Source organism: Oculina patagonica, chromosome 14 (genome assembly GCF_052425735.1).
Source record: "Oculina patagonica isolate OP01 chromosome 14, crgOcupat, whole genome shotgun sequence".
NCBI classification, from domain to species: Eukaryota; Metazoa; Cnidaria; class Anthozoa; order Scleractinia; family Oculinidae; genus Oculina; species Oculina patagonica.
The window spans coordinates 12,046,355-12,054,913 of record NC_135771.1 but is presented as its reverse complement, the minus strand read 5'-3'; positions in this window follow the sequence as shown (position 1 = coordinate 12,054,913).

Genomic DNA, 8,559 nt, shown 5'->3' with positions numbered 1-8,559 from the left:
TTTTTAAAGTTTGTAATATATCTTCTCTGTATGGTATCTTTTATCAAGAACAACTATCTGACTAGAAAATTAATTATTTCCAACACTTTTGATTAAAAGACATTTTTTTCAAAGATAAGCAGTCTGTTTCACAGTCGCCTCCAGGTTCTGGATGATATTATACAACTGTAGATACATATCATTGCTAAGGTCACAAGTTACCTCTTTCAAGGATAAAACGGTGCAAAGCTTTGCAGAGTTTGTTAGTCGTAAATTGTGTTTGCCTTCATTAATATTTGAAGTTCTGGATTATACAAAATCCAACGTGTACCTGTCCCACCAAGTTCTTCGACGTTTTCTGGCTGTCGAAGACAAAGATCAAGACACTAAGCGACTAATTACTTTCACGTGGTCCATTTTCTGGTCCTTGACAGCTTTTGACGTATTTGTGCATCTAAATCTAAAGAATCGCACAGCAATAATTCATTCAGTAAATGGTTTGAACCCAGGAGTATCAGTAGTTCGTATAGTGTGATCGTCCGGGTGAGAGTAGTTCTGAGAAGTACTGTAGTTGGTGACTGACGTCAGTCACCAACAACAGTTCTTCTCAGAACTACTCTCATCCGGACGACGTCAGTCACCAACTACAGTACTTCTCAGAACTACTCTCACCCGGACGATCACACTATACGAACTAATAATTCATTCGTCACGTAATTGTGTATCAGTGTCGTTCAAGTGTCAATAGCATCCGGTAGACATGGTCGAGGGCCAAGCGGAAAAAACCTAATATAATGTATAATTCTCACTGTTAATTGACCCATTGTGTAATACAGTCGAAACCAACAGTCCGGAATAATGTTCACTTTTGGAAACGCGCGAAACAATAGCGTGACATGGCGGTTGTCAAGTCTTCCCGAGTGGACTCCACTTGAATTTTGCATTTGCGTTTTTTCAAGTTTTCATGGGGTCCGTTTCCGGGCAAATGGTAACACAACAATCATGGAAGAAAGCATTGAAGAAGTGCGTGACATTATGGAAAATGACGGCGGATTGTGTGCGGAGGCGAGGATTTACTTTCGATGTGTATGTTCGTTTTGGTTGTCGTTTGGATCATTTTACCAGCTTCAATCAGGTATATCTCTTGTGATGGGCCGTATTTTCGGTGGACGAGCCGCGATTAGGCCAGATTAAAAATTAAAAAATATATATAGTTAATATACATGAAAGATAATTAACAATTATCTCATGAGCGCGCGTTGGATATGAGATGGTAGTTAGCCAACAAGCCGCGTATCCAACAAGCACGAGTGGAATAATTGTTTTATTAAAAACACCAAAAGAATTGCAATATTTGAGCTCCCGGCTTTTTTCGTTAATGCGTATCGGCTACCAAATTTGTGGTCAATGGTATATGAGCTCAAATACCATTGACTGTTGACCAATCAAAACTCAGGAATTGCAATGTACCATTGCTAGTTTTTAATAAAAAAAAAAAGATAAAAAGAAACCGTTGCCATTAAGAAGCGTGGGAGATAAACACCAATAGGAATGCTCTCAATCGCGGCAATGGCAATAATATGCCACACGAGGACAGGTCTTAGCTTTACGTGACAAGAGCTGATTAATTGTTATTTGCATAATTTATTTTAATAGTTCGTGCTTATGTAAAATTTCTCTTATCACTTTTACCCCTGATGGAGGCTGTTTCAGCCTAAACGTTCGTTTATTTAAATTCGTTTTCGAGGACACGCAAAAATGAACTTAAAATGCTCATTTTGCCCTCTATGTCTAAGAACACAATAAGCAAGCGAAACTTGCTTTGTTATAATGCAGCGGGTTCCATTAATTTGTGATCAACGCCAACGATTTAAGAGCGAAGGCACAGATTTTTGGCACAAAATGTCAAAATTGCGGTCACGGCCAAAAGGAAATCTTGCCTTAATTTTCAATTTCTAGAAAGTTTTTAACGAGTTTTCAAAGGTTTTGGGGTTTAATTTTCAAAATACGGCCAACTTTCGGAAATATTTGAGAAAATTGATTTCGCACTATCGAGGGCTAAAAATAGCCGAATAAATTAGCAAAACTTAGCATTCGCAAAAGCGTTCTCGCGTTATTAGTAGAAGTTATATCCTCGGAAATAAAAAACATATATTTAAAGTAGAAGTATTTAGCAATGTTTACATGCCTGTGTTTCGGTTCTAGATTATACCTTTCACAGCGAAAGTAACGCTCTTTGATAACAATTTTATAACTGATTAAGTAAATACAGTTTCACTTCATAATAACAACCTGAATTTTTGATATGTGGCCACTCTCCAATCGGCTTCATTTTATGGCTATAAAAGGCCCAAAGACTCTTCTTTAACTACATATAAAAATCAGTCTGGGTTTTGCAGCAAGCGCATTTTAAAACGCTAGCGAAATATGGGTAATTTAACTAAAATTTGAACTAATTTGCATATTACCGTTTTGATGCCATGTTAACCGCATTCACGCAAGAACCGAAAACTCTGGTTTTGGTTAAAATTTTTGCGTTAAACATGTCTTTACACTTGAAAACGATGACATACCTGTAAGCATAGAGTCCAGTTCTTGTCCATCTGATGAATTTGTTAGCAGAGCGTAACGTAGCAGTTACACTGAATTAAAAAAATATATATATACGGTCAAAGGTCACGACAGTTTGCGTTATGCGTGATGCTTTTTATGTTATGGAAGATTGTAACGCATACCGATGAAGTAATATCTTCAAAAGCACAAAATACATCACGGAATTACGTTCGTCCTTTTTAGAATTTCTGCTAGGCAGCCGGGAAAGGGAATAACGTGAGACGTGAGCAGCCTATATCTCTTTTTTGAGGGAGGGGGGGGGGGAGGTGGGGGTGGGATCGGGAGGGGAGGTAAATTGGCCTCATTATTCACTGCTCGTGTGAGGACATTAGGGACCAACCATTTTACTTTTGAGGGGGGGGGGGGGGAGAGATGGGTATATATTCCGCAAGCGCATGCGTGGAAGAAAAAAAATTCCTGCACAGGATAGTGGTCCAAAAAAAATTCATGCTTGTACAGTGGGCTGGAAAAAAAATTCCTGGCAGGATGTTCCCTGGGTTGGCACATTCAACTTTTAATATCAGCAAACTGTTAAAAGATTATAGCATCTGCACTTAGGTAAGAGGGATTCATAGCACAATAATGTGTTCCCCTCAGATGGCTTTTTTGCCTGTGGTTACCGATCTTGTTACATTTTTTTCTCAAATTCAAGATCACGCCTGGTGTTGTGACACGAGTAAGACCAGGGATCCACTTTTTCAGAGTTCGGAAAGTGACCTTGTCTGCCATTATCGATAGTATTTGTCGTCGGGTATCCCAGGTGCTTGCATTACTGTAGCACTCTGTTAGGGCATTCATGAGTACGTTATCCAAATCTTCATCCTCGCTTTCGCTGTCACTTGAGAATTGCTTGTTCAACGATGGAACAAGCGAGTGCCACAACTCGCCTGGTTGATTTGGTGCTACGTCATCTAAAACAGCACAAACTGCCTGTTGTGCCTTGCGAAGATGGCGACGACGCGTTCTTTCACTAGCTTCATTCCATGGAATACAGTACCGTATTTTCTCGATTAAACGCCCCCGGCGTTTATTACAAACTTGACCTGATGGACCCGGCGTTTATTTGACTCCTGCAGCTTTTTCGAGCCTGAATGTCATTTAGCAACGGTTTTTATTCGTTGTTTTTGACAGAAATGTATCTGGGTGATATAGCTACAGCTTATAATTCCTTAAATAAATACCTTAGGGGCATATTTGTAACTCCACCTTGGAGACCCGGCGTTTATTCGGTACCCGGCGTTTAATCGAGAAAATACGGTATGCCTGACATGACTGACATCCCTGCTTTCTAAGAATTCGTTCAGTTTTTTCAGCGGTGTAGACTCTTCGCGCGTAGGCCCCCTGCTGTGGGAATCAGGTGTGACGTCAACGTTAGTGTCTGAAGGGCAATACAAGCTCCCCCCTGGCGTCTGGAAGTTGGAAGGATAGCACAGAGACGCTGGCGTACTTCAAGCCACTGGTGCAGCGCCAATAGAGGTGTTCTGTAACGAATAATAAAATTCAAACCTACTCAATACCACCTATTATTAAAAACTAGCAATGGTATGTTGCAGCTCCTGAGTTTTGATTAGTTAACAGGCAATGGTATATGAGCTCAAATACCATGGACCACAAAATATGGTAGCCGATACGCGTCAACCGAAACAGCTGGAGAGCTCAAATATTGCAATTCTTTGGGCAATTTTAAAAAAACAATTATTCCACTCGCGCTTGTTGGATATGAGATCGTTATAGCCAACTCAGCGCTACGCGCCTCGTTGGCTATTTACCATCTCATATCCAACGCCTGAGGCTAATCTTGATAGTTTTTAGTGACTCAAGCAATAAGTAGAAGCATTTTTTTTATAACCCGGCTATTGAAGTGGTACATTACAAGAGATGGTTTACACTTACCAACGACATGTTTTCCATTTGCAAAATGACTTCGTCTTTTACTGCCGCCTTCAAATCTGTTTAAACATGTGCCGTTCAACCGATTTCTTGTAACGGTATTGACATGACAAATAAGTATTGAAGTGTTATTTGCGCAAAATATTGGTAAGAGGTAACAAATGCTGCAGCAAGAACAAATTCCGCATAGAGAATACTTTTTCTCCTGCAATACCAAGACACTTAAACTATGGCCACAAATTTGTCTAAAGGGGTGATGTAAATCGAGGGTGCGCAAAGGATTCGTTTCTCTTGACAAGCGGTCGGGAAACGAGCGACCATGGAAAGTTGTGAAACGAAGTCCGAAAATATCGGACTTCTGCTTGCACTGAGCATGCCTAGCTTTTGAAAGCAACGTTCGACGAACTTTTGTTTTTTTTTTTACTTCCGGCCAGTTTTTATTGTTTTCACAACCATTAAAATTGATCTTGCAACGAATATTTCGACTCACTTGTCGCATTAAGCTTGCGCAGCAAGGAACTGAGACTCGATGTACGCAGTCTCGTACCCAGAGACCGCGATTCACCTAGTCTGCGCCAGGGATCGGGATCTTTGAGGAAATCTGAAAGCTAGCCCGCCAAACAGTCGACCGAATAAAATTGGCTGTTGAAAACTTTTTCGTTTCAGCACAGTCTTTGGCGCACATCAAACAGGAACCAGGTTCTTGTTCCGGTTTTGGATCAACGCACAGCCGTTGAGTTTCCCAATCGCTGGTCAAGGGGAACGCAGGCTCTGGGAACGAGATCGCGATGTACGAGATTGACTTGTGCCTGGTTAACTGGAGCATGCGCGTTTCTGATGATAGGAATTAGCTGAGGCATATCCATTGTCTTCAGATCAGATCGTTATTTAGAATTTAAATGAAAAACGGTTTTAAGAAATACCTGTTAAGTAACTTTACTGTGGTTTGAATAAAAACAAACTGACTCACCCGTGCCGACTGGAAGAAAGATTCCTGTCTCTTTCATTACAAACTGCGAGCCCAACTTACTTAAGCCTCTCTCTGCTTTTGGCTTTTTACTGGTAGTGGTGTTGTGCCTCGACAAGCTCACTGGTATGGCACACTTAGTAGAACTGCGCTTCCAGCTGACGCCAAGGCATGCACGATGTTGTGGACATATAGTCCAGTTTTCTATGTTTCGAGGCGGCGCAAAAATTGGTGCTCTCGCCAACAATAATTCTACTTCATCTTCAATCCCGATAATAGAAAAGGCTGACTTGTGTCCTGATATATCTCGATGACAGGTGAGGAAAGGAACTATTTCTACTGACTTTGTCCTATCTTTTCAATCATAACCGCAGCGACCGCCAACAATGGCGAGAAACGAACAAGCGCTGCCCCCCATTGTTTCCCACTGAAAAAAGTAAAATGCGCATAAAAATACCTTGATGTTCATTTCACTCGTACTGCCGTACTGCCCTCCCTCCCCCCCCCCCCACACACACACACACACAATTCCTTTTACCTTGGCATAAGCGTCACGCATTATACTGACATGTCGTGAGTCTTACTTGCAACTGACCAGTAGCACGAACTGAAAAGGAAAATCTCTGCCCATGAGAAAGAAGGAGGGTATTTTTTAAAATTCAAACAGTGATTCAAAAGTATTTTCAAACATTGTTTACTTTCAGAGTTTCCTTACAGGCCGAGCACGGATCCAATATAATCCACTCACCACCCACCGCTCACCGCCCCATTCTTCAACTTTTTTTGTATTCATTCTCAAATGCCAGCAAAAAGGTTTTTATAAAAATATTGAAGATCCGATACCAGGATTCATTGTAAGAAGATAAAAAGCGTTCTCTTGGTAAAATATTTAAAAATTATAAGCTTTCGACAGCCAGACTGCTGTCTTCGTCTTCTACTTTATTTTTATCCGTCGAAGACAGCAGTCTGGCTGTCGAAAGCTTATAATTTTTAAATATTTTACCAGAGAATGCTTTTTATCTTCTTACAAAGGTTTTTGTTGTATGGATGCAAAGGTGTTTTCTGTAAATTCTGTATGCTTAAAATTTGACACTTAACCAAACATACTTCAATTCCGAAATTAAAATTTCGTGATATTTTCTGTAAGTTTATAATTAGATTTCATAATTTAATTTGGATGTTTACACAGGTGCTGTAGTGCGCAACGGATTTTTTGTGGGCAACGGATTTTTTTGGCTTTTTGATATGTGAAATGTTCAATGTTTATCGGGGAGATTTAGTTTATTTTACTAATTTATTATCAATATAGTGAGCTATCCGCACACGCGTCTGCACTAAATACGGCTTGTAGCTTGATCGAGGTTGGCACGTTCAGCGGCTAGCGTAGTATCCAGAGGGGCCCTGCCTGGTTAACCTAAAATCTAATTAAAATATAATTCTAAAATAAAATGAAAACTTATAAGAAATATAAATAATAGCAATTTAAAAATATAAATAGCTCTAACTATTTAAAGATATTTTCACTCCCAAAAAAAGAAATAAAAATATGAAACTACCCGTCAACAACAAAACATTCTTGAAATTCCATTTTCCGGTTATGCGTTACAACTTTATCTGAATCGTCACGTAATACTCAAACAAATCGTAACACTGGCCTTTTAGTCCCTTGCAGCTATTTTCGGGTAAGTACGCGAAGATAATAACAAAAATTCATGGCTGCGTAAAAGATGATCTTGTTCAGATTCAAGAAAATGTAATAATAGATCGTAAATTTTTGTAGAGAATGAAATGTGGCATCTGTGAGGCACTGTTTATAAGTCAAACGCTCCTTTCACCGCTTTTACTGTATCTACCGCAGCAATATAAAAGGTAAGTGATCCTTTCAGTAGGGATAGAAAAGGATTTCAAGTTTAATTTAGTGTTAAGCACAAATTTAAGGAAAACCAGAGTTTGCAGCTTTTACGCGAATGCGGCCGTTACATGTCATCAAAACGGTGATATGCAAATTAGTTCAAATTTTAGTTAAATTACCCAGATTTCGATGGCGTTTTAAAACGCGCTCGCTTAAAAACCCGAACCAATTTTTATATGTAGATTAAGAAGAGTCTTTGGGCATTTTATAGCCATAAAATGAAGCCGATTAAAGAATGGCCACATATCGAAAAGTAATGTTGTTATTATGAGATGAAACTGTATTTACTAAAGCAGTTATAAAATTGTCATCAAAGAGCGTAACTTTCGCTATGTAAAGTATAATCTAAAACCGAAACACAGGCATAAAAACATTGATTTATTCTTCAACTTTAAGTATATGTTTCTAATTCTCGATGATATAACTTCTATCAGCAACGCGAGAACGTTTTTGCGAATGCTTAATTTTGCTATTTAATTCGGCTATTTTTAGCCTTCAATAGTGCGAAATCGATTTTCTCAAATATTTCCGAAAGTCGGCGGTATTTTGAAAAATAAACCCCGAAACCTTTAAAAACTCACCTAAACCTGTTTAAAAATTAAAAATAAAGGAGGGTTTTATTTTTGACCGTGGACAAGGTTTGCTTCAAAAATCTGTGCCTTCGCTCTTAAAGCTATTTAAGGAGAAACAGCAATGTGATGTGGCCAAAACATAAAAAATTAAATAATTTTGCCTTTTGTGTAAAAACAGCCGAAACTCGCCTTGCTAAGATATGCGCTCTGTTTGTGTTCAACGCACTACCTTTCTGGCCCTCTTTTTTCATTCGCCCGCTGTAAAGACTACCTCTATTGTTATTCAGGGATAGAGGCATTGTTGTCACCTGCTATCTATTGTTTTAGGAACCAATGAATAAACTCGTTCCGAGAGGTAGTGGGCGACCCACGATTTTAGCCTATCCAAGAAATTCCTTGTTTGTTGCTCTTTTACCATTCCAGCATTGGGGAATGCACCTATATGCATGTCCATAAATGTATGAAACCTTTTTTAGATAGATGTCACATAAACAGACAATTACAGACCTTACTTAATGGCTCTATTATCAAATGTCCAGCTGCACGCTATTAAAAATACTTATTAAAATACATGACAAGTTTGGGAAAGAGATATTTAGATCATGTTTGCCGACCAAGAAAATACC